At 36.1% G+C, this 24,907-nt stretch overlaps 2 long non-coding RNA genes across 2 annotated transcripts; both read right to left on the reverse strand.

The window, feature by feature from the left end:
• Positions 1 to 4,774: 4,774 nt before the first annotated feature.
• On the reverse strand, positions 4,775 to 8,847 carry LOC148771707 (uncharacterized). The gene is made up of 2 exons (XR_016030514.1): positions 8,539 to 8,847; positions 4,775 to 4,999 (listed from the first exon to the last, which is right to left on the reverse strand). It is a non-coding gene; the product is annotated as an uncharacterized LOC148771707 (long non-coding RNA).
• Positions 8,848 to 20,620: 11,773 nt separating this feature from the next.
• Positions 20,621 to 24,693, reverse strand: LOC148771708 (uncharacterized). The gene is made up of 2 exons (XR_016030515.1): positions 24,385 to 24,693; positions 20,621 to 20,845 (listed from the first exon to the last, which is right to left on the reverse strand). It is a non-coding gene; the product is annotated as an uncharacterized LOC148771708 (long non-coding RNA).
• Between the last annotated feature and the right edge of the window lie 214 nt (positions 24,694 to 24,907).

Below are 24,907 nucleotides of genomic sequence, written 5' to 3' on the forward strand. Positions count from 1 at the left end.
GGTTTTGCGCATTAAAGTACATGTGTTGTAGTTTAAGTTTTTAAGAACGTTGTTGTGAATGCACTGTTGCGCATGGTTTTTTACATGTACGTTTGTGCATGGCTATTTGAGAGAGTGTGTGTGTGCATGTTTGTTGATTTGTATTAATGTCTTACGATTGTAGTTTGTGTTTTCACGATCCTTTTTGCGAATGCACTTTTGCGTGTGTACTTTTGTGCATACTTTTGTACTTTTAATTATGTGCGTATCTTTTCTAGCGAGTGTTTTTGTGCATTTTTCTTGATGCGCATTCATGTCCTCGAACTGTAGTACATATTTTCATGATCGCTTTTGGAATCCAATTTCGACCATGTTCGAGTCCGAATTTGGAAATTTGACGTTAGTCAAGAATTGTAGACATCTGAAATAGCTTTCTAATGCCACCGGAACCAGTTGATTTAGAGTCCAGATGAGAAAGTTATGCTCGACTTCGTGGACACGACCAAAGATGTTGAGGGATCCTCTCTTCTAATTTTATTTTATTTTCTTAATTCCAACTCTTTTCTTACTCTTTGATCATTTTTTCTTCGTGGACAGCTAATTTTTTATATCTACCGATAAGATACTAAATCCACCAACTAAAACAGAAATGTAAATTCATCCGAAAAAAAATCCATGTAAACGTAAACGTAGAGTGTTATTTCGACACTCCACTGTATCTTTTGTATCTAGTGTTTTTGTTGTTGTTTGGTTATGCGTATTAAAGTCCTAGTGTTGTAGTTCGTGTTTTTAAGAACGTTGTTGCGAATGAACTTTTGTGCATGTTTCGTGATGCGCATTCATGTCCTCGAATTGTAGTATGTATTTTCATGATCGCTTTTGGAATCCAATTTTTACCATGTTGGAGTCCGAATTTTGAAATTAGACATTAGACAGGAATTGTAGCCACCTGAAATAGCTTTCTAATGCAGCCGGAACACGTTGATTTGGGGTCCCGATGAGAAAGTTATGCTCGACTTCGTGGACACAACCAAAGATGTTGAGGGATCCTCTCTTCTAATTGGATTTTATTTTTCTAATGCAACTCTTTTCTTACTCTTCGATCATTTTTGCTTCATGGACACCTAATTTTTTGATTTGTACCTATGAGATACTAAATCCACCAATTAAAACAGAATAATAAATTAATCCAAAAAAAAGTCCACGTAAACGTAAACGTAGAGTGTATTTCTACACTCCACTGTATCTTTTGTATCGAGTGTTTTTGCTGTTGTTTGGTTATGCGTATTAATGTCCTAGTGCCGTAGTTCGTGTTTATAAGAACATTATTGCGAATGCACTTTTGCGCATGTTTTTTTAAAAGTACGTTTGTGCATGTCCATTTGAGCGAGTGTGTTGGTGCATGTTTGTTGATTTGTATTAATGTCCTAGGATTGTAGTTTGTATTTTAATTATCCTTTTGGCGAACGCACTTTTGCGTGCGGACTTTTGTGCATGCTTTTGTACTTTTACTTATGTGCATATCCTTTCTAACGAGTGTTTTTGTGCATGGTTCTTGATGCGCATTCATGTACTCGAATGGTAGTACGTATTTTTGTGATCGCTTTTGGAATCCAATTTTGACCACGTTCGAGTCCGAATTTGGAAATTTGACGTTAGACATTAATTGTAGACAGCTGAAATAGCTTTCCAATGCCGCTGGAACAAGTTGATTTGGAGTCCGGATGAGAAAGTTATGCTCGACTTCGTGGACACTACCAAAGATGTTGAGGGATCCTCTCTTCTAATTTGATTTTCTTTTCCTAATTACAACTATTTTCTTACTCTTTGATCATTTTTGCTTCATGAACACCTAATTTTCGATTTGTACCCATAAGATACTAAATCACTAATTAAAACAGAAAGATAAATTAATCAAAACAAAATCCACGTAAACCTAAACGTAGAGTGTTAAATCTACACTCCACAGTATATTTTGTTTCTAGTGTTTTTGCTGTTGTTTGGTTATGCGTATTAAAGTCCTAGTGTTGTAGTTCTTGCTTTTAAGAAAGTTGTTGCGAATGCACTTTTGTGCATGTTTCTTGATGCGCATTCATGTCCTCGAACAAGAGTACGTATTTTCATGATCGCTTTTGGAATCCAATTTTGACCATGTTCGAGTCCGAATTTGGAAATTTGACGTTAGACAGGAATAGTAGCCAGCTTAAATAGTTTCTAATCCCGCCGGAACCAGTTGATTTGGAGTCCGGATGAGAAAGTTATGCTCGACTTTATGGACACTACAAAATATGTTGAGGGATCCTCTCTTCCAATTTGATTTTATTTTCCTAATTGCAACTATTTTCTTACTCTTTCATCATTATTGCTTAATGGACACCTAATTTTCAATATGTACCTATAACATACTAAATCCACCAATTAAAATAGAAATATAAATTAATCCAAAAAAACATCCACGTAAACATAAACGTTGAGTGTTATTTCTACACTCCACTGTATCTTTTGTATCTAGTGTTTTTTCTGTTGTTTGGTTTTGGGTATTAAAGTCCTAGTGTTGTAGTTCGTGTTTTTAAGAGCGTTGTTGCGAACGCACTTTTGAGCATGCTTTTTTACATGTACGTTTGTGCATGGCCATTTGAGCGAGTTTATTTGTGCATGTTTGTTGATTTGAATTAATGACCTAGGATTGTAGTTTGTGTTTTCATGATCGTATTTGCGAATGCACTTTTGCGTGAGTACTTTTGTGCATGCTTTTGTACTTTTACTGATGTGCCTATCTTTTCTAGCGAGTATTTTTGTGCGTGTTTCTTGATGCGCATTCATGTCCTCGAACTGTAGTACGTATTTTCATGATCGCTCTTGGAATCCAATTTTGACCATGTTCGAGTCCGAATTTGGAAATTTGACTTTAGACAGGAATTGTAGCTAGCTGAAATAGCTTTATAATGCCACCAGAACCAGTTGATTTGGAGTCCGGATGAGAAAGTTATGCTCGACTTCGTGGACACTACCAAAGATGTTGAGGGATCCTCTCTTTTCTTACTCTTTGATCATTTTTGCTTCATCGACACCTAATTTTTGATATGTACCAATAAGATACTCAATCCACCAATTAAAACATAAATATAAATTAATCCTAAAAAACATCCACGTAAACGTAAACGTAGAGTGTTATTTATACACTCCTTTGTAACTTTTTTATCTAGAGTTTTTGCTGTTGTTTGGTCACGCGTATTAATGTCCAAGTGTTGTAGTTAGTGTTTTTAAGAACGTCGTTGCGATGGCACTTTTGCGCATGTTTTTTTACATGTACGTTTATGCATGTCCATTTGAGCGAGTCTGTTTGTGCATGTTTGTTGATTTGTATTAATGTCCTAGGATTGTAGTTTGTATTTTCATTATCCTTTTTGCGAATGCACTTTTGCGTGAGTACTTTTATCAAGCTTTTGTACTTTTACTTATGTGCATACATGTTCTAGCGAGTGTTTTTGTGCATGTTTCTTGATGCGCATTCATGTCCTCGAATTGTAGTACGTATTTTCGTGATCGCTTTTGGAATCCAATTTTGACCATGTTCGAGTCCGAAATCAGAAATTAGACGTTAGACAGGAATTGTAGCCAGCTGAAATAGCTTTCCAATGCCACCGGGACCAGTTGATTTGGAGTCTGGATGAGAAAGTTATGCTCGACTTCGTGGACACTACCAAAGATGTTGAGGGATCCTCTCTTCGAATTTGATTTTATTTTCCTAATTGCAACTCATTTCTTACTCTTTGATCATTTTTGCTTCATGGACACCTAATTTTCGATTGTACCTATTAGATACGAAATCCACCAATTAAAACAGAAATATAAATTAATCCAAAAAGAAATCCACGTAAACGTAAACGTAGAGTGTTATTTCTACACTCCACTGTAACTTTTTTATCTAGAGTTTTTGCTGTTGTTTGGTCATGCGTATTAATGTCCAAGAGTTGTAGTTAGTGTTTTTAAGAACGTCGTTGCGAAGGCACTTTTGCGCATGTTTTTTTACATGTACGTTTATGCATGTCCATTTGAGCGAGTCTGTTTGTGCATGTTTGTTGATTTGTAATAATGTCCTAGAATTGTAGTTTGTGTTTTCATGATTCTTTTTGCGAATGCACTTTTGCGTGACTACTTTTGTACATGGTTTTGTACTTTTACTTATGTGCGTACCTTTTCTATCGAGTGTTTTTGTGCACATTTTGTGATGCACATTCATGTCCTCGAACTGTAGTACATATTTTCATGATCGCATTTGGAATCCAATTTTCTGTTTGTGCATGTCCATTTGAGAGAGTGTGTTTGTGCATGTTTGTTGATTTGTATTTTATGTCCCAAGATTGTAGTTTGTGTTTTCATGATCCTTTTTGCGAATGCACTTTTGCGTGTGTACTTTTGTGCATGATTTTGTACTTTTACTTATGTGCGTATCTTTACTAGCTGTAGCACCCCCCTTCTGGTCGGGCGATAAATCGAACCGGTTTATCGCAATATTCATTACACTAGCGGAAGCAAAGGATCTCTTTGTAATTTTTAAAACTTTGGAATGGGACCAAAATGCAATTATCAAAACTTAGCATTTTTCGAAATCTTTCTTTAGGTTACTTTGGCCGAATAAAGGTTTCGTTTGGAAACAAGTTTCGAAAGGAGGTTTTTCGTTCGAGTGCTACAGTATCACTATCGATTTTCGGTTCGAGAAGAAATCAGAGTTTTGAAAGGGTATTTTGGTGAATAATTCAAAAATTACTAATTGAGGCGTGAAATAACAAAATTACCAAACGGACTATTTTATAAAAAGAGTTAAGTACGATCCATACCGGATTTGAGTTCAAAAGATACGAAAGGGGAAATACGGAGGTTTTATATTACATCACCAAAAAGGAAAACCCAAAATATTTAGCATCGTTCATAGGTCCTCGTACAACTTCCAAAATCCCGGGCAAGACCTCGATCCGCTACTCGATCCATCCCGGTTGAGGATTACTAGCACTACTACCTGCAATTAAAAGGCATCTATATGAGCTATAAAGCTCATTAAGAAATCCGATGAAATATCAAACTTTGAAAATACATGATACATAATATAATATTATATACCCATTCTTACCCATGTTCCGTACAAGACAGTCGATAAAATCACATAACTCACGAAAACACATTATTCACACAAAATCACGCACTTATGCATAATGACCAAAATGCCCTTTTTGTAAAAATCATGAAAAAACATTTTTCGTTTTATCGGATCCGTGAAAGATTAATTTATGTACCTGGATAACAAACCTGTTACGAGCCCGTTTTCACTAAGTGGAATCAAACCACAACACACATCATCCTAGTTGGATACCGGCCCACTATATCCGAGTTGTTTATTACCCGATATTCCATTAATCTTTCAATTTAAAAACCTTTTAATGCAACTTTTCGAAATCATGCTTATGACCACACATAAACATCACAAATATCAATCAAGTGCCACAAAATCACAGAAATATCACAATTCACCACATATTCATAATTTGGGCAAAAATCCCCAAATTCACACATATAAACACACACAACCATACACGGCACACACTGTTAGAGTAGGTGACCAGCAAGCCAACTTGTGGCTGTGGTCCTTCTCTTTTCCTTGTAATAAAACAATCGTTTTTCTTTCGTAATAATAATAAAATATTTCATTTGGCATTCTATATCTGTTATCCCATGCAAGCAGCATAGATATAGTCCTAACGAGTTACTCTATTACTGTGAGTTGATCTAGTAGAATCGTGAGATAACTCAGCAATGTAATGTAACTGTTAAACCTGTGTGTTCTGACGGTTTATAATCCAAGGAATCTCTTGCCAGAGTTGATAGTGGGGTGATTAGGGAAATGTGTTTCCCTAAGTCACACACGAACGGATTTATAATACCTAGAACGTTCGCACGGTTATTGAACTTTATAAGAGGTCTCGGTGAACCAATGCCTCTAGTTCAATCGGGACATGTGCTGCTAAAGGATCGTACTGTACGCTAACTACATCATAAGGTTCTTGCAGGCACTTCACTTGTATCTAGGGAATCATGATGCGTAGTTGCTAGACGCCAATCTTGATTCGTTTGGCACCGATTTGATCGGGGATTAGGTAAAATGAGTTTTACTCTAATCGGGACTCTTGGGAGGAGTTCGTATAAGAACAATGTGTTGTTCGAATCACAAAGAGTTGTGAGCCCACGGCTAGCATACACCTGAACCATTGAGGGTCACACTTCTCGTGTAATATAGATCATTGATAATAACAAGCATAGATTAATGTGTTAATCTTGGAACGATTGGATGTCGATATGATTGAATCCCAGATTCCTAATTTTGAATTGCGAATCGGAATAAACGTAGAGAAATAGCGTAATGCGGAATTTAGTGAACTTTCTAAATTGGGAAGTTTCCCGATTTAGCAAGTCCACTGAAGTGGAAGTTTCCAATTTTGGAAATTGGAAATTTCGAAGAGGCACTCGTATTGACGAGGACTTTGGGCTCGTCGCAAATATAATTTTGTTATAATTTTGTGAACGATCGTTTATTAGAAACGAGGCCGACGAGGGAATGGGCTTAATGCATCAGTGGGTCAAGCCCAATGACTTAAACCCACAAGGGTTGAAAACCCTAATATAAATAGACCTCAAACAAGAGTTTGAGATCGGATTTTTATGCTTCAAAACCCTAGCCGTCCAAGCCCTAGCCGCTCAGCCCTCTCGGCCGTTGCAGCCCCGCCGCGCCGCCGCCGATCGCCGCCGATTGTCGCCGGTTTTCTTCTCTCTACTCCTTCGTTTATTCTTGTTGTTTATCTAACTCGTTTACATCTAGTTCTGTAGTTCGAGTGGGTCAAAAATACGAGGTGAAACCTAATTGGAGAGGAGCTGCTGCCCCGACGGAATCCACGCACCGCCGCTGCACCGCCGCACGCGCCGCTGCACCGTCCACGCGCCGCCGCCGCTGCTGCCACGCGCCGCCGTCCGCCGCTTGCTGGATCAGTTTGCTCCAGCCGTGAGTTGCAGCCCCGAGGATTGGTAATTAGCAGCTTGTACGTGATTGGTTTTAGATTTCGATTCGTCGAAATCTCACGCTACAAGAGGTATTTAAATCGAAACTTTCGTAGATTGATTAGATCATGTTTGTGTGAATTTTAATTTATGAGCATGAGTAATATGTGATTACGTGTTTCGATTTTATTGTATGATGAACAAGCATGTTTTATAATTTTCGGTTTTACATGTTTTTAATAAAATCGATAATTACCATATGTATGGCGGAAGCGTTAAGGTACGTATACTATGTGATTAGTTTATGCATGTAATCGAAACTAGTTCAATCGAAAAAAATTTAAATTCCGCTGCGTATACATGCACGATCCCCAACACACACCACATGCACATTCAGCACACACACATGCAGCCAACACATTAAACATCACCATTTAATATCAAACCATGCTTGTAAAGCAAGTACCCCTTTTTCACCTTTCATTTAATGAATTAATTACCACTTCTAGGTAATAATTCATTCCAATAAATTCTCACAGCAATTAATCCACATCCAGGCAGCAATTAAAAATATAAAATCCCCAAATCTCATCATTCATAGACATTAAATTAAAGACATTAAAATAAAGGCACAAAACATAATAAATGACATGCAAACTATCCTAATTTCGAAATAATAGCAAACTAATTCCAAAAATTCCCAAATTAAATCCTAGAATTCCTAACTAACTCACAAATTTTCGAATTTTCTTGAAATTAAAAACTAGAAAATTCCCCTTTTTATTTTAAAAATCAAAAACTCTAATATAACCTTAATTACTTTAAAACCTTTGTAAAGAAAACTTTTCCCCACTTAATACTTGCTGGAAAAACAGATTCAAACTTTAGAAATGAGATATTTTTCGGAAATTGCAGTTTTGACCCAAGAGTTTCAAGATTTACACATGCAACAACACTAGAAGTTCAAAAACCACTTTTTCATGAAAAACCCCTAACAATCTGAAATTTTACTTTATTAGATGCAGGAAACGAAGTTGAAAAGTTACTTTATGAAGAAATTTCGAGAATTACATATTTTACCCCAAAATCTCTAGATCTACGCATGCAAGACCACTAGATGTTGAAAAATCACTTTTTCTTACAAAACTTCTTTAATCCGAAATTTATGTTCAATAAATTTAGGACTGACTTCTCAAAAATTACAGATTTGATCCAAGAATCTTTCGATTTACACATGCAACCCCATAAAAGTTAAAAAAATTCATTTTTCTTGAAAACCCCTTTTTGAAATCTGAAATTTTTAATAATTTGGCCAATAAAAGTTATATCTACCCACTACCAATATAGATGATGCATGCAAGAACAAGAAATCAACATTAAACACTTCTTTTCCATTTTTCCCCAAAAAGCACCAATTTCTTCAAAATCTTTCCCAATCTTTTAAGTAATTTTGAAAACTCTTTTAATACTATTGATGGCATTTAATTGCAGCAAGAAATCGAAATTTCTTACCTTAAGAAGCCGAAAGAAAAGATGCAGGAAAAATCGAAGGGAAGTGCTTCAAAGGTTGATGCCAAGCTCTAGCCAAACTATTTTGATGGTGAAGGAGATGGAGTTGATTTCTTTAAGGGAGATATGTATTTTATTTTTTTTTCTCGGTGAATGATGTTGTAGGCTAATCAAAGTCCATGGTTAAATAGAGGACTTTCAAAATTATTTTTCATTTTCTTTGAAAAACAAGAGATGAGGTGGAAGAAGGAGAAGAATGGAGGTGGTGGTGAGGGTTCGGTGGAATGGAGAGAGGAAGACAAGCAAGGGGGTTTATGTGGAAGGAAATGAGAAGGAAGAGTGTAAAACTCAACTATGTGCCATGTGCAACTAATTAAATAATAATTTAATTTCCCACATTTTTTACTAACACACACACTCACACGGCTATGTACATATACATATATAATATAATATTATATCATAAAGCAATGCATGCAAAATTCATGTATGTATGCATGTATGCTATGTAGGTATAGGATAGTCTAGGGTAGTACATTATTACATTTAATAAATCAAATATAGCATATAGTAGTCTAATTCACACAAGTCACATAAATTTGTTAGAAAATAAATCTACCAATTAAATATAACACATAAATAATTAAATTCACGTAAGTCATATGAATATTATCACGTAATAATATTACCTAAGGATTCTCGAGTTAGGGATATTATTCTCGGGTTTTAGGGTTTTTGGGTTTTGGAAAGCCGGGGTGTTACACTAGCGAGTGTTTTTGTGCATGTTTCTTGATATGCATTCACGTCCTCGAACTGTAGCACGTATTTTCATGATCGCTTTTGGAATCCAATTTAGACCATGTTCGAGTCCGAATTTCGAAATTTGACGTTAGACAGGAATTGAAGCCAGCTGAAATAGCTTTCTTACGACGCCAGAACCAGTTGATTTGGAGTCCGGATGAGAAAGTTATGCTCGACTTCGTGGACACTACCAAAGATGTTGAGGGATCCTCTCGTCTAATTTGATTTTATTTTCCTAATTGCAACTCTTTTCTTACTCTTTGATCATTTTTGCTTCATGGACACCTAATTATCGATTGGTACCTATAAGATACTAAATCCACCAATTAAAACATAAATATACATTCATGCAAAAACAAATCCACGTAAACGTAAACGTAAAGTGTTATTTCTACACACCACTGTATCTATTGTATCTAGTGTTTTTGCTGTTGTTTGGTTATGCGTATTAAAGTCCTAGTGTTGTAGTTCGTGTTTTTAAGAACGTTGTTGCGAATGCACTTTTGCGCATGTTTTTTTACATGTATGTTTGTGCATTTCCATTTGAGCGAGTGTGTGTGTGCATGTTTGTTGGTTTGTATTAATGTCCTAGGATTGTAGTTTGTGTTTTCATGATCCTTTTTGCGAATGCACTTTTGCGTGAGTACTTTTGTGCATGCTTTTGTACATTTACTTATGTGCGTATCTTTTCTAGCGAGAGTTCTTGTGCACATTTCGTGATGCACATTCACTTCCTCGAACTGTAGTACGTATTTTCATGATCGCTTTCGGAATCCAATTTTGACCATGTTCGAGTCTGAATTTGGAAATTTGCCGTTAGACAGGAATTGTAGCCAGCTGAAATAGCTTTCTTATGACACAGAACCAGTTCATTTGGAGTCTGGATGAGAAAGTTATGCTCGACTTCGTGGACACTACCAAAGATGTTGAGGGATCCTCTCTTCTAATTTGATTTTATTTTCCTAATTGCAACTCTTTTTTTACTCTTTGATCATTTTTGCTTCATGGACACCTAATTATTGATTTGTACCTATAAGATACTAAATCCACCAATTAAAACATAAATATGAATTCATGCCAAAACAAATCCACATAAACGTAAACGTAAAGTGTTATTTTTACACTCCACTGTATCTACTGTATCTAGTGTTTTTGCTGTTGTTTGGTTATGCGTATTAAAGTCCTAGTGTTGTAGTTCGTGTTTTTAAGAACGTTGTTGCGAACGCACTTTTGCACATGTTTTTTTTACATTTATGTTTGTGCATTTCCATTTGAGCGAGTGTGTTTGTGCATGTTTGTTGGTTGGTATTAATGTCCTAGGATTGTAGTTTGTGTTTTCATGATCCTTTTTGCGAATGCACTTTTGCGTGAGTACTTTTGTGCATGCTTTTGTACATTTACTTATGTGCGTACCTTATCTAGTGAGTGTTCTTGTGCACATTTCGTGATGCACATTCACATCCTCGAACTATAGTACATATTTTCATGATCGCTTTCGGAATCCAATTTTGACCATGTTGGAGTCCGAATTGGAAAATTTGCCGTTAGACACGAAGTGTAGCCAGCTTAAATAGCTTTCTAATGCCGAGGGAACCAGTTGTTTTGGATTCCGGATGAGAAAGTTATGCTCGACTTCGTGGACACAACCAAAGATGTTGAGGGATCCTCTATTCTAATTTGATTTTATTTTCCAAATTGCAACTCTTTTCTTACTCTTTGATCATTTTTGCTTCATGGACACCTAATTATCGATTTGTCCCTATAAGATACTAAACCCATCAATTAATACAGAAATATAAATTAATGCAAAAAAAAAAATCCACGTAAACGTAAACGTAGAGTGGTATTTCTACATTCCACTGTATCTTTTGTATCTAGTGTTTTTGTTGTTGTTTAGCTATGCGTATTAAAGTCTTAGTGTTGTAGTTCGTGTTTTTAAGAACGTTGTTGTTGATGCACTTTTGCGTATGTTTTTTTACATGTATGTTTGTGCATGTCCATTTGAGCGAGTGTGTTTGTGCATGTTTGTTAGTTTGTATTAATGTCCTGGGATTGTAGTTTGTGTTTTCGTGATCCTTTTTGCGAATGCACCTTTGCGTGAGTACTTTAGTGCATGCTTTTGTACTTTTACTTATGTGCGTGTCTTTTCTAGCAAGTGTTTTTGTGCATGTTTCTTGATGTGCATTCATGTCCTCGAACTGCAGTACGTATTTTCGTGATCACTTTTGGAATCCTATTTTGACCATGTTCGAGTCTGAATTTGGAAATTTGACGTTAGAGAGGAATTGTAGCCAGCTTAAATAGCTTTCTAATGCCGCCGGTACCAATTGATTTGGAATCCGGATGAGAAAGTTATGCTGGACTTCGTGGACACGACCAAAAATGTTGAGGGATCCTCTCTTCTAATTAGTTTTTATTTTCCTAATTGCAACTGTTTTCTTACTCTTTGATCATTTTTGCTTCATGGACACCTAATTATCGATTTGTACCTATAAGATACTAAATCCACCAATTAAAACAGAAATATAAATTAATCCAAAAAAAAATCCACGTAAATGTAAACGTATAGTGTTATTTCTACACTCCACTGTATCTTTTCTATCTAGTGTTTTCGTTGTTGTTTTGCTATGCGTATTAAGGTCCTAGTGTTGTAGTTTGTGTTTTTAAGAACGTTGTTGCGAATGCACTTTTGCGCATGTTTTTTTACATGTATGTTTGTGCATGTGCATTGGAACGGGTGTGTTTGTTGCATGTTAGTTGAGTTGTATTAATGTCCTAGGATTGTAGTTTGTGTTTTCATGATCCTTTTTGGGAATGCACTTTCGCGTGAGTACTTTTGTGCATGCTTTTGTACTTTTACGTATGTGCGTATCTTTTCTAGCGAGTGTTTTTGTGCACGTTTCTTGATGCGCATTCATGTCCTCGAACTGTAGCATGTATTTTCATGATCGCTTTTAGAATCCATTTTTGACCATGTTCGAGTCTGAATTTGTAAATTTGACGTTAGACTGGAATTGTAGCCATCTTAAATAGCTTTCTAGTGCCGCCGGAACCAGTTGATTTGGAGTCCGGATGAGAAAGTGATGCTCGACTTCGTGGACACTACCACTGAGCGATCCTCTGCTCTTATTTAATTTTATTTTCCTAATTGCAACTCTTTTCTTACTCTTTGATCATTTTTGCTTCATGGACACCCAATTATCGATTTGTACCTATAAGATACTAAATCCACTAATTAAAACATAAACATAAATTAATCCAAAAAAAAAACCACGTAAACGTAAATGTAGAGTGTTATTTCAACATTCTACTGTGTCATTTGTATCTAGTGTTTTTGCAGTTGTTTTGTTATGCGTATTAAAGTCCCAGTGTTATAATAGAAATTGAGGGATCCTTTCTTATAATTTGATTTTATTTTCCTAATTGCAACTCTTTTCTTACTCGTTGATCATTTTGGCTTCACGAACACCTAAGTATCGATTTGTATCTAGAAGATACTAAATCCACCAATTAGAATAGAAATATAAATTAATCCAAAAAAAATCCACGTAAACGTAAACGTAGGGTGTTATTTCTACTCTCGGCTTTTTTATCTTTTGTATCTAGTGTTTTTGCTGTTATTTGGTTATGCGTATTAAAGTCATAGTGTTGTAGTTCATGTTTTAAAGAACGTTGTTGCGAATGCACTTTTGCGGATGGTTTTTTACATGTACGTTTCTGCATGTCCATTTGAGCGAGTGTGTTTGTGCATGTTTGTTGATTTGTATTAATGTCATAGGATTGTAGTTTGTGTTTTCATGATCCTTTTTGCGAATGCTCTTTTGTGTGAGTACATTTGTGCATGCTTTTATACTTTTACTTATGTGCGTATCTTTTCTAGCGTGTGTTTTTGTGCATGTTTCTTGATGCGCATTCATGTCCTCGAACTGTAGTACGTATTTTCATGATCTCTTTTGGAATCCAATTTCGACCATGTTCAAGTCCGAATTTGGAAGTTTGACGTTAGACGGGAATTGTAGCCAGCTAAAATAGCTTTCTAATGCAACCGGAACCAGTTAATTTGGAGTCCGGATGAAAACGTTTTGCTCCACTTCATGGACACTACCGAAGCTGTTGAGGGATCCTCTCTTCTAATTTGATTTTATTTTCCTGATTGCAACTCTTTTGTTACTCTCTGATCATTTTGGCTTCATGGACACCTAATTATCGATTTGTACCTATAAGTTACTAAATCCACCAATTGAAACCGAAATATAAATTAATCAAAAAAAAAATAATCCACATAAAGGTAAACGTAGAGTGTTATTTCTACACTCCGTCGTATCTTTTGTATCTAGTGTTTTTGCTGTTGTTTGGTTATGCGTGTTATAGTTTGTGTTTTTAAGAACGTTGTTGCGAATGCACTTTTGCGCATGTTTTTTTACATGTACGTTTGTGCATGTCCATTTGAGCGAGTGTGTTTGTGCATGTTTGTTAATTTGTATTAATGTCCTAGGATTGTAGTTTCTGTTTTCATGATCCTTTTTGCGAATGCTCTTTTGCGTGAGTACATTTGTGCATGCTTTTATACTTTTACTTATGTGCGTATCTTTTCTAGCGTGTGTTTTTGTGCATGTTTCTTGATGCGCATTCATGTCCTCGAACTGTAGTACGTATTTTCATGATCTCTTTTGGAATCCAATTTCGACCATGTTCGAGTCCGAATTTGGAAGTTTGACGTTAGACGGGAATTGTAGCCAGCTAAGATAGCTTTCTAATGCAACCGGAACCAGTTAATTTGGATTCCGGATGAAAACGTTTTGCTCCACTTCATGGACACTACCGAAGATGTTGAGGGATCCTCTCTTCTAATTTGATTTTATTTTCCTAATTGCAACTCTTTTGTTACTCTCTGATCATTTTGGATTCATGGACACCTAATTATCGATTTGTACCTATAAGTTACTAAATCCACCAATTGAAACCGAAATATAAATTAATCAAAAAAAAAAATAATCCACATAAAGGTAAACGTAGAGTGTTATTTCTACACTCCGTCGTATCTTTTGTATGTAGTGTTTTTGTTGTTGTTTGGTTATGCGTGTTATAGTTTGTGTTTTTAAGAACGTTGTTGCGAATGCACTTTTGCGCATGTTTTTTTACATGTACGTTTGTGCATGTCCATTTGAGCGAGTGTGTTTGTGCATGTTTGTTAATTTGTATTAATGTCCTAGGATTGTAGTTTGTGTTTTCATAATCCTTTTTGCGAATGCACTTTTGGGTGAGTACTTTTGTGCATGCTTTTGTACTTTTACTTATGTGCGTATCTTTTCTAGCGAGTGTTTTTGTGTACGTTTCTTGATGCACATTCATGTCCTCGAACTGTAGCACTTATTTTCATGGTCGCTTTTGGAATCTAATTTTGACCATGTTCGAGTCCGAATTTGGAAATTTGACGTTAGACAAGAACTGTAGCCAGCTTAAATAGCTTTCTAATGCCGCCGGAACCAGTCGATTTGGAGTCCGGAAGAGAGTGATATGCTTGACTTCGTGGACACTTCCAAACATGCTGAGGGATCCTCTCTTCTAATTTGATTTTATTTTCCTAATTGCAACTCTTTTCTTACTCTTTGATCATGTTTGCCTCACGGACACCTATTTGTCGATTTGTACCTATAAGATACTAAATCAACCAATTAAAAAGAAAATATAAATTAATCCAACAAAAAATCCACGTAAACATAAACGTAGAGTGTTATTTCTACACTCCACATTATCTTTTGTATCTAGTGTTTTTGCTGTTGTTTGGTTTTGCGTATTAAAGTCCTATTGTTCTCGTTCGTGCTTTTAAGAACGTTGTTGCGAATGCACTTTTGCGCATATTCTTTTCATGTACGTTTGTGCATTTCCATTTGAGCGAGTGCGTTTGTGCATGTTTGTTGATTTGTATTAATGTCCTAGGATTGTAGTTTGTGTTTTCATGATCCTTTTTGCGAATGCACTTTTGCGTGAGTACTTTTGTGCATGCTTTAGTACTATTACTTAGGTTCGTATCTTTTCTAGCGAGTGTTTTTGTGCACGTTTCTTGATGCGCATTCATGTCCTCGAACTGTAGCACTTATTTTCATGATCGCTTTTGGAACCCAATTTTGCGCATGTTCGAGTCCAAATTTGGAAATTTGACGTTAGGCAGGAATTGTAGCCAGCTCAAATAGCTTTCTAATGCCGCCAGAACCAGTTGATTTGAAGTCCGGATGAGAATGTTATGCTGGACTTCGTGGACACTACCAAACATGCTGAGGGATCCTCTTTTCTAATTTGATTTTATTTTCCTAATTGCAACTCTTTTCTTACTCTTTGATCATGTTTGCCTCACGGACACCTATTTATCGATCTGTACCTATAAGATACTAAATCCACCAATTAAAAAAAAATATAAATTAATCCAACAAAAAATCCACGTAAACGTAAACGTAGAGTGTTATTTCTACACTCCACTAAGTCTTTTGTATCTAATGTTTTTGTTGTTTTTTGGTTTTGCGCATTAAAGTACATGTGTTGTAGTTTAAGTTTTTAAGAACGTTGTTGTGAATGCACTGTTGCGCATGGTTTTTTACATGTACGTTTGTGCATGGCTATTTGAGAGAGAGTGTGTGTGCATGTTTGTTGATTTGTATTAATGTCTTACGATTGTAGTTTGTGTTTTCACGATCCTTTTTGCGAATGCACTTTTGCGTGTGTACTTTTGTGCATACTTTTGTACTTTTAATTATGTGCGTATCTTTTCTAGCGAGTGTTTTTGTGCATTTTTCTTGATGCGCATTCATGTCCTCGAACTGTAGTACATATTTTCATGATCGCTTTTGGAATCCAATTTCGACCATGTTCGAGTCCGAATTTGGAAATTTGACGTTAGTCAAGAATTGTAGACATCTGAAATAGCTTTCTAATGCCACCGGAACCAGTTGATTTAGAGTCCAGATGAGAAAGTTATGCTCGACTTCGTGGACACGACCAAAGATGTTGAGGGATCCTCTCTTCTAATTTTATTTTATTTTCTTAATTCCAACTCTTTTCTTACTCTTTGATCATTTTTTCTTCGTGGACAGCTAATTTTTATATCTACCGATAAGATACTAAATCCACCAACTAAAACAGAAATGTAAATTCATCCGAAAAAAAATCCACGTAAACGTAAACGTAGAGTGTTATTTCGACACTCCACTGTATCTTTTGTATCTAGTGTTTTTGTTGTTGTTTGGTTATGCGTATTAAAGTCCTAGTGTTGTAGTTCGTGTTTTTAAGAACGTTGTTGCGAATGAACTTTTGTGCATGTTTCGTGATGCGCATTCATGTCCTCGAATTGTAGTATGTATTTTCATGATCGCTTTTGGAATCCAATTTTTACCATGTTGGAGTCCGAATTTTGAAATTTGACATTAGACAGGAATTGTAGCCACCTGAAATAGCTTTCTAATGCAGCCGGAACACGTTGATTTGGGGTCCCGATGAGAAAGTTATGCTCGACTTCGTGGACACAACCAAAGATGTTGAGGGATCCTCTCTTCTAATTGGATTTTATTTTTCTAATGCAACTCTTTTCTTACTCTTCGATCATTTTTGCTTCATGGACACCTAATTTTTTGATTTGTACCTATGAGATACTAAATCCACCAATTAAAACAGAATAATAAATTAATCCAAAAAAAAGTCCACGTAAACGTAAACGTAGAGTGTATTTCTACACTCCACTGTATCTTTTGTATCGAGTGTTTTTGCTGTTGTTTGGTTATGCGTATTAATGTCCTAGTGCCGTAGTTCGTGTTTATAAGAACATTATTGCGAATGCACTTTTGCGCATGTTTTTTTAAAAGTACTTTTGTGCATGTCCATTTGAGCGAGTGTGTTGGTGCATGTTTGTTGATTTGTATTAATGTCCTAGGATTGTAGTTTGTATTTTAATTATCCTTTTGGCGAATGCACTTTTGCGTGCGGACTTTTGTGCATGCTTTTGTACTTTTACTTATGTGCATATCCTTTCTAACGAGTGTTTTTGTGCATGGTTCTTGATGCGCATTCATGTACTCGAATGGTAGTACGTATTTTTGTGATCGCTTTTGGAATCCAATTTTGACCACGTTCGAGTCCGAATTTGGAAATTTGACGTTAGACATTAATTGTAGACAGCTGAAATAGCTTTCCAATGCCGCTGGAACAAGTTGATTTGGAGTCCGGATGAGAAAGTTATGCTCGACTTCGTGGACACTACCAAAGATGTTGAGGGATCCTCTCTTCTAATTTGATTTTCTTTTCCTAATTACAACTATTTTCTTACTCTTTGATCATTTTTGCTTCATGGACACCTAATTTTCGATTTGTACCCATAAGATACTAAATCACTAATTAAAACAGAAAGATAAATTAATCAAAACAAAATCCACGTAAACCTAAACGTAGAGTGTTAAATCTACACTCCACAGTATATTTTGTTTCTAGTGTTTTTGCTGTTGTTTGGTTATGCGTATTAAAGTCCTAGTGTTGTAGTTCTTGCTTTTAAGAAAGTTGTTGCGAATGCACTTTTGTGCATGTTTCTTGATGCGCATTCATGTCCTCGAACAAGAGTACGTATTTTCATGATCGCTTTTGGAATCCAATTTTGACCATGTTCGAGTCCGAATTTGGAAATTTGACGTTAGACAGGAATAGTAGCCAGCTTAAATAGTTTCTAATCCCGTCGGAACCAGTTGATTTGGAGTCCGGATGAGAAAGTTATGCTCGACTTTATGGACACTACAAAATATGTTGAGGGATCCTCTCTTCCAATTTGATTTTATTTTCCTAATTGCAACTATTTTCTTACTCTTTCATCATTATTGCTTAATGGACACCTAATTTTCAATATGTACCTATAACATACTAAATCCACCAATTAAAATAGAAATATAAATTAATCCAAAAAAACATCCACGTAAACATAAACGTTGAGTGTTATTTCTACACTCCAGTGTATCTTTTGTATCTAGTGTTTTTTCTGTTGTTTGGTTTTGGGTATTAAAGTCCTAGTGTTGTAGTTCGTGTTTTTAAGAACGTTGTTGCGAACGCACTTTTGAGCATGCTTTTTTACATGTACGTTTGTGCATGGCCATTTGAGCGAGTTTATTTGTGCATGTTTGTTGATTTGAATTAATGACCTAGGATTGTAGTTTGTGTTTTCATGATCGTATTTGCGAATGCACTTTTGCGTGAGTACTTTTGTGCATGCTTTTGTACTTTTACTGATGTGCCTATCTTTTCTAGCGAGTATTTTTGTGCGTGTTTCTTGATGCGCATTCATGTCCTCGAACTGTAGTACGTATTTTCATGATCGCTCTTGGAATCCAATTTTGACCATGTTCGAGTCCGAATTTGGAAATTTGACTTTAGACAGGAATTGTAGCTAGCTGAAATAGCTTTATAATGCCACCAGAACCAGTTGATTTGGAGTCCGGATGAGAAAGTTATGCTCGACTTCGTGGACACTACCAAAGATGTTGAGGGATCCTCTCTTTTCTTACTCTTTGATCATTTTTGCTTCATGGACACCTAATTTTTGATATGTACCAATAAGATACTCAATCCACCAATTAAAACATAAATATAAATTAATCCTAAAAAACATCCACGTAAACGTAAACGTAGAGTGTTATTTATACACTCCTTTGTAACTTTTTTATCTAGAGTTTTTGCTGTTGTTTGGTCACGCGTATTAATGTCCAAGTGTTGTAGTTAGTGTTTTTAAGAACGTCGTTGCGATGGCACTTTTGCGCATGTTTTTTTACATGTACGTTTATGCATGTCCATTTGAGCGAGTCTGTTTGTGCATGTTTGTTGATTTGTATTAATGTCCTAGGATTGTAGTTTGTATTTTCATTATCCTTTTTGCGAATGCACTTTTGCGTGAGTACTTTTATCAAGCTTTTGTACTTTTACTTATGTGCATACATGTTCTAGCGAGTGTTTTTGTGCATGTTTCTTGATGCGCATTCATGTCCTCGAATTGTAGTACGTATTTTCGTGATCGCTTTTGGAATCCAATTTTGACCATGTTCGAGTCCGAAATCAGAAATTAGACGTTAGACAGGAATTGTAGCCAGCTGAAATAGCTTTCCAATGCCACCGGGACCAGTTGATTTGGAGTCTGGATGAGAAAGTTATGCTCGACTTCGTGGACACTACCAAAGATGTTGAGGGATCCTCTCTTCGAATTTGATTTTATTTTCCTAATTGCAACTCATTTCTTACTCTTTGATCATTTTTGCTTCATGGACACCTAATTTTCGATTGTACCTATTAGATACGAAATCCACCAATTAAAACAGAAATATAAATTAATCCAAAAAGAAATCCACGTAAACGTAAACGTAGAGTGTTATTTCTACACTCCACTGTAACTTTTTTATCTAGAGTTTTTGCTGTTGTTTGGTCATGCGTATTAATGTCCAAGAGTTGTAGTTAGTGTTTTTAAGAACGTCGTTGCGAAGGCACTTTTGCGCATGTTTTTTTACATGTACGTTTATGCATGTCCATTTGAGCGAGTCTGTTTGTGCATGTTTGTTGATTTGTAATAATGTCCTAGAATTGTAGTTTGTGTTTTCATGATTCTTTTTGCGAATGCACTTTTGCGTGACTACTTTTGTACATGGTTTTGTACTTTTACTTATGTGCGTACCTTTTCTATCGAGTGTTTTTGTGCACATTTTGTGATGCACATTCATGTCCTCGAACTGTAGTACATATTTTCATGATCGCTTTTGGAATCCAATTTTCTGTTTGTGCATGTCCATTTGAGAGAGTGTGTTTGTGCATGTTTGTTGATTTGTATTAATGTCCCAAGATTGTAGTTTGTGTTTTCATGATCCTTTTTGCGAATGCACTTTTGCGTGTGTACTTTTGTGCATGATTTTGTACTTTTACTTATGTGCGTATCTTTACTAGCTGTAGCACCCCCCTTCTGGTCGGGCGATAAATCGAACCGGTTTATCGCAATATTCATTACACTAGCGGAAGCAAAGGATCTCTTTGTAATTTTTAAAACTTTGGAATGGGACCAAAATGCAATTATCAAAACTTAGCATTTTTCGAAATCTTTCTTTAGGTTACTTTGGCCGAATAAAGGTTTCGTTTGGAAACAAGTTTCGAAAGGAGGTTTTTCGTTCGAGTGCTACAGTATCACTATCGATTTTCGGTTCGAGAAGAAATCAGAGTTTTGAAAGGGTATTTTGGTGAATAATTCAAAAATTACTAATTGAGGCGTGAAATAACAAAATTACCAAACGGACTATTTTATAAAAAGAGTTAAGTACGATCCATACCGGATTTGAGTTCAAAAGATACGAAAGGGGAAATACGGAGGTTTTATATTACATCACCAAAAAGGAAAACCCAAAATATTTAGCATCGTTCATAGGTCCTCGTACAACTTCCAAAATCCCGGGCAAGACCTCGATCCGCTACTCGATCCATCCCGGTTGAGGATTACTAGCACTACTACCTGCAATTAAAAGGCATCTATATGAGCTATAAAGCTCATTAAGAAATCCGATGAAATATCAAACTTTGAAAATACATGATACATAATATAATATTATATACCCATTCTTACCCATGTTCCGTACAAGACAGTCGATAAAATCACATAACTCACGAAAACACATTATTCACACAAAATCACGCACTTATGCATAATGACCAAAATGCCCTTTTTGTAAAAATCATGAAAAAACATTTTTCGTTTTATCGGATCCGTGAAAGATTAATTTATGTACCTGGATAACAAACCTGTTACGAGCCCGTTTTCACTAAGTGGAATCAAACCACAACACACATCATCCTAGTTGGATACCGGCCCACTATATCCGAGTTGTTTATTACCCGATATTCCATTAATCTTTCAATTTAAAAACCTTTTAATGCAACTTTTCGAAATCATGCTTATGACCACACATAAACATCACAAATATCAATCAAGTGCCACAAAATCACAGAAATATCACAATTCACCACATATTCATAATTTGGGCAAAAATCCCCAAATTGACACATATAAACACACACAACCATACACGGCACACACTGTTAGAGTAGGTGACCAGCAAGCCAACTTGTGGCTGTGGTCCTTCTCTTTTCCTTGTAATAAAACAATCGTTTTTCTTTCGTAATAATAATAAAATATTTCATTTGGCATTCTATATCTGTTATCCCATGCAAGCAGCATAGATATAGTCCTAACGAGTTACTCTATTACTGTGAGTTGATCTAGTAGAATCGTGAGATAACTCAGCAATGTAATGTAACTGTTAAACCTGTGTGTTCTGACGGTTTATAATCCAAGGAATCTCTTGCCAGAGTTGATAGTGGGGTGATTAGGGAAATGTGTTTCCCTAAGTCACACACGAACGGATTTATAATACCTAGAACGTTCGCACGGTTATTGAACTTTATAAGAGGTCTCGGTGAACCAATGCCTCTAGTTCAATCGGGACATGTGCTGCTAAAGGATCGTACTGTACGCTAACTACATCATAAGGTTCTTGCAGGCACTTCACTTGTATCTAGGGAATCATGATGCGTAGTTGCTAGACGCCAATCTTGATTCGTTTGGCACCGATTTGATCGGGGATTAGGTAAAATGAGTTTTACTCTAATCGGGAATCTTGGGAGGAGTTCGTATAAGAACAATGTGTTGTTCGAATCACAAAGAGTTGTGAGCCCACGGCTAGCATACACCTGAACCATTGAGGGTCACACTTCTCGTGTAATATAGATCATTGATAACAACAAGCATAGATTAATGTGTTAATCTTGGAACGATTGGATGTCGATATGATTGAATCCCAGATTCCTAATTTTGAATTGCGAATCGGAATAAACGTAGAGAAATAGCGTAATGCGGAATTTAGTGAACTTTCTAAATTGGGAAGTTTCCCGATTTAGCAAGTCCACTGAAGTGGAAGTTTCCAATTTTGGAAATTGGAAATTTCGAAGAGGCACTCGTATTGACGAGGACTTTGGGCTCGTCGCAAATATAATTTTGTTATAATTTTGTGAACGATCGTTTAGTAGAAACGAGGCCGACGAGGGAATGGGCTTAATGCATCAGTGGGTCAAGCCCAATGACTTAAACCCACAAGGGTTGAAAACCCTAATATAAATAGACCTCAAACAAGAGTTTGAGATCGGATTTTTATGCTTCAAAACCCTAGCCGTCCAAGCCCTAGCCGCTCAGCCCTCTCGGCCGTTGCAGCCCCGCCGCGCCGCCGCCGATCGCCGCCGATTGTCGCCGGTTTTCTTCTCTCTACTCCTTCGTTTATTCTTGTTGTTTATCTAACTCGTTTACATCTAGTTCTGTAGTTCGAGTGGGTCAAAAATACGAGGTGAAACCTAATTGGAGAGGAGCTGCTGCCCCGACGGAATCCACGCACCGCCGCTGCACCGCCGCACGCGCCGCTGCACCGTCCACGCGCCGCCGCCGCTGCTGCCACGCGCCGCCGTCCGCCGCTTGCTGGTTCAGTTTGCTCCAGCCGTGAGTTGCAGCCCCGAGGATTGGTAATTAGCAGCTTGTACGTGATTGGTTTTAGATTTCGATTCGTCGAAATCTCACGCTACAAGAGGTATTTAAATCGAAACTTTCGTAGATTGATTAGATCATGTTTGTGTGAATTTTAATTTATGAGCATGAGTAATATGTGATTACGTGTTTCGATTTTATTGTATGATGAACAAGCATGTTTTATAATTTTCGGTTTTACATGTTTTTAATAAAATCGATAATTACCATATGTATGGCGGAAGCGTTAAGGTACGTATACTATGTGATTAGTTTATGCATGTAATCGAAACTAGTTCAATCGAAAAAAATTTAAATTCCGCTGCGTATACATGCACGATCCCCAACACACACCACATGCACATTCAGCACACACACATGCAGCCAACACATTAAACATCACCATTTAATATCAAACCATGCTTGTAAAGCAAGTACCCCTTTTTCACCTTTCATTTAATGAATTAATTACCACTTCTAGGTAATAATTCATTCCAATAAATTCTCACAGCAATTAATCCACATCCAGGCAGCAATTAAAAATATAAAATCCCCAAATCTCATCATTCATAGACATTAAATTAAAGACATGAAAATAAAGGCACAAAACATAATAAATGACATGCAAACTATCCTAATTTCGAAATAATAGCAAACTAATTCCAAAAATTCCCAAATTAAATCCTAGAATTCCTAACTAACTCACAAATTTTCGAATTTTCTTGAAATTAAAAACTAGAAAATTCCCCTTTTTATTTTAAAAATCAAAAACTCTAATATAACCTTAATTACTTTAAAACCTTTGTAAAGAAAACTTTTCCCCACTTAATACTTGCTGGAAAAACAGATTCAAACTTTAGAAATGAGATATTTTTCGGAAATTGCAGTTTTGACCCAAGAGTTTCAAGATTTACACATGCAACAACACTAGAAGTTCAAAAACCACTTTTTCATGAAAAACCCCTAACAATCTGAAATTTTACTTTATTAGATGCAGGAAACGAAGTTGAAAAGTTACTTTATGAAGAAATTTCGAGAATTACATATTTTACCCCAAAATCTCTAGATCTACGCATGCAAGACCACTAGATGTTGAAAAATCACTTTTTCTTACAAAACTTCTTTAATCCGAAATTTATGTTCAATAAATTTAGGACTGACTTCTCAAAAATTACAGATTTGATCCAAGAATCTTTCGATTTACACATGCAACCCCATAAAAGTTAAAAAAATTCATTTTTCTTGAAAACCCCTTTTTGAAATCTGAAATTTTTAATAATTTGGCCAATAAAAGTTATATCTACCCACTACCAACATAGATGATGCATGCAAGAACAAGAAATCAACATTAAACACTTCTTTTCCATTTTTCCCCAAAAAGCACCAATTTCTTCAAAATCTTTCCCAATCTTTTAAGTAATTTTGAAAACTCTTTTAATACTATTGATGGCATTTAATTGCAGCAAGAAATCGAAATTTCTTACCTTAAGAAGCCGAAAGAAAAGATGCAGGAAAAATCGAAGGGAAGTGCTTCAAAGGTTGATGCCAAGCTCTAGCCAAACTATTTTGATGGTGAAGGAGATGGAGTTGATTTCTTTAAGGGAGATATGTATTTTATTTTTTTTTCTCGGTGAATGATGTTGTAGGCTAATCAAAGTCCATGGTTAAATAGAGGACTTTCAAAATTATTTTTCATTTTCTTTGAAAAACAAGAGATGAGGTGGAAGAAGGAGAAGAATGGAGGTGGTGGTGAGGGTTCGGTGGAATGGAGAGAGGAAGACAAGCAAGGGGGTTTATGTGGAAGGAAATGAGAAGGAAGAGTGTAAAACTCAACTATGTGCCATGTGCAACTAATTAAATAATAATTTAATTTCCCACATTTTTTACTAACACACACACTCACACGGCTATGTACATATACATATATAATATAATATTATATCATAAAGCAATGCATGCAAAATTCATGTATGTATGCATGTATGCTATGTAGGTATAGGATAGTCT

The sequence above is a fragment of the Erythranthe guttata genome, chromosome 3 (genome assembly GCF_056151865.1).
Source record: "Erythranthe guttata isolate IM_541 chromosome 3, IM_541, whole genome shotgun sequence".
Classification (NCBI taxonomy): Eukaryota; Viridiplantae; Streptophyta; class Magnoliopsida; order Lamiales; family Phrymaceae; genus Erythranthe; species Erythranthe guttata.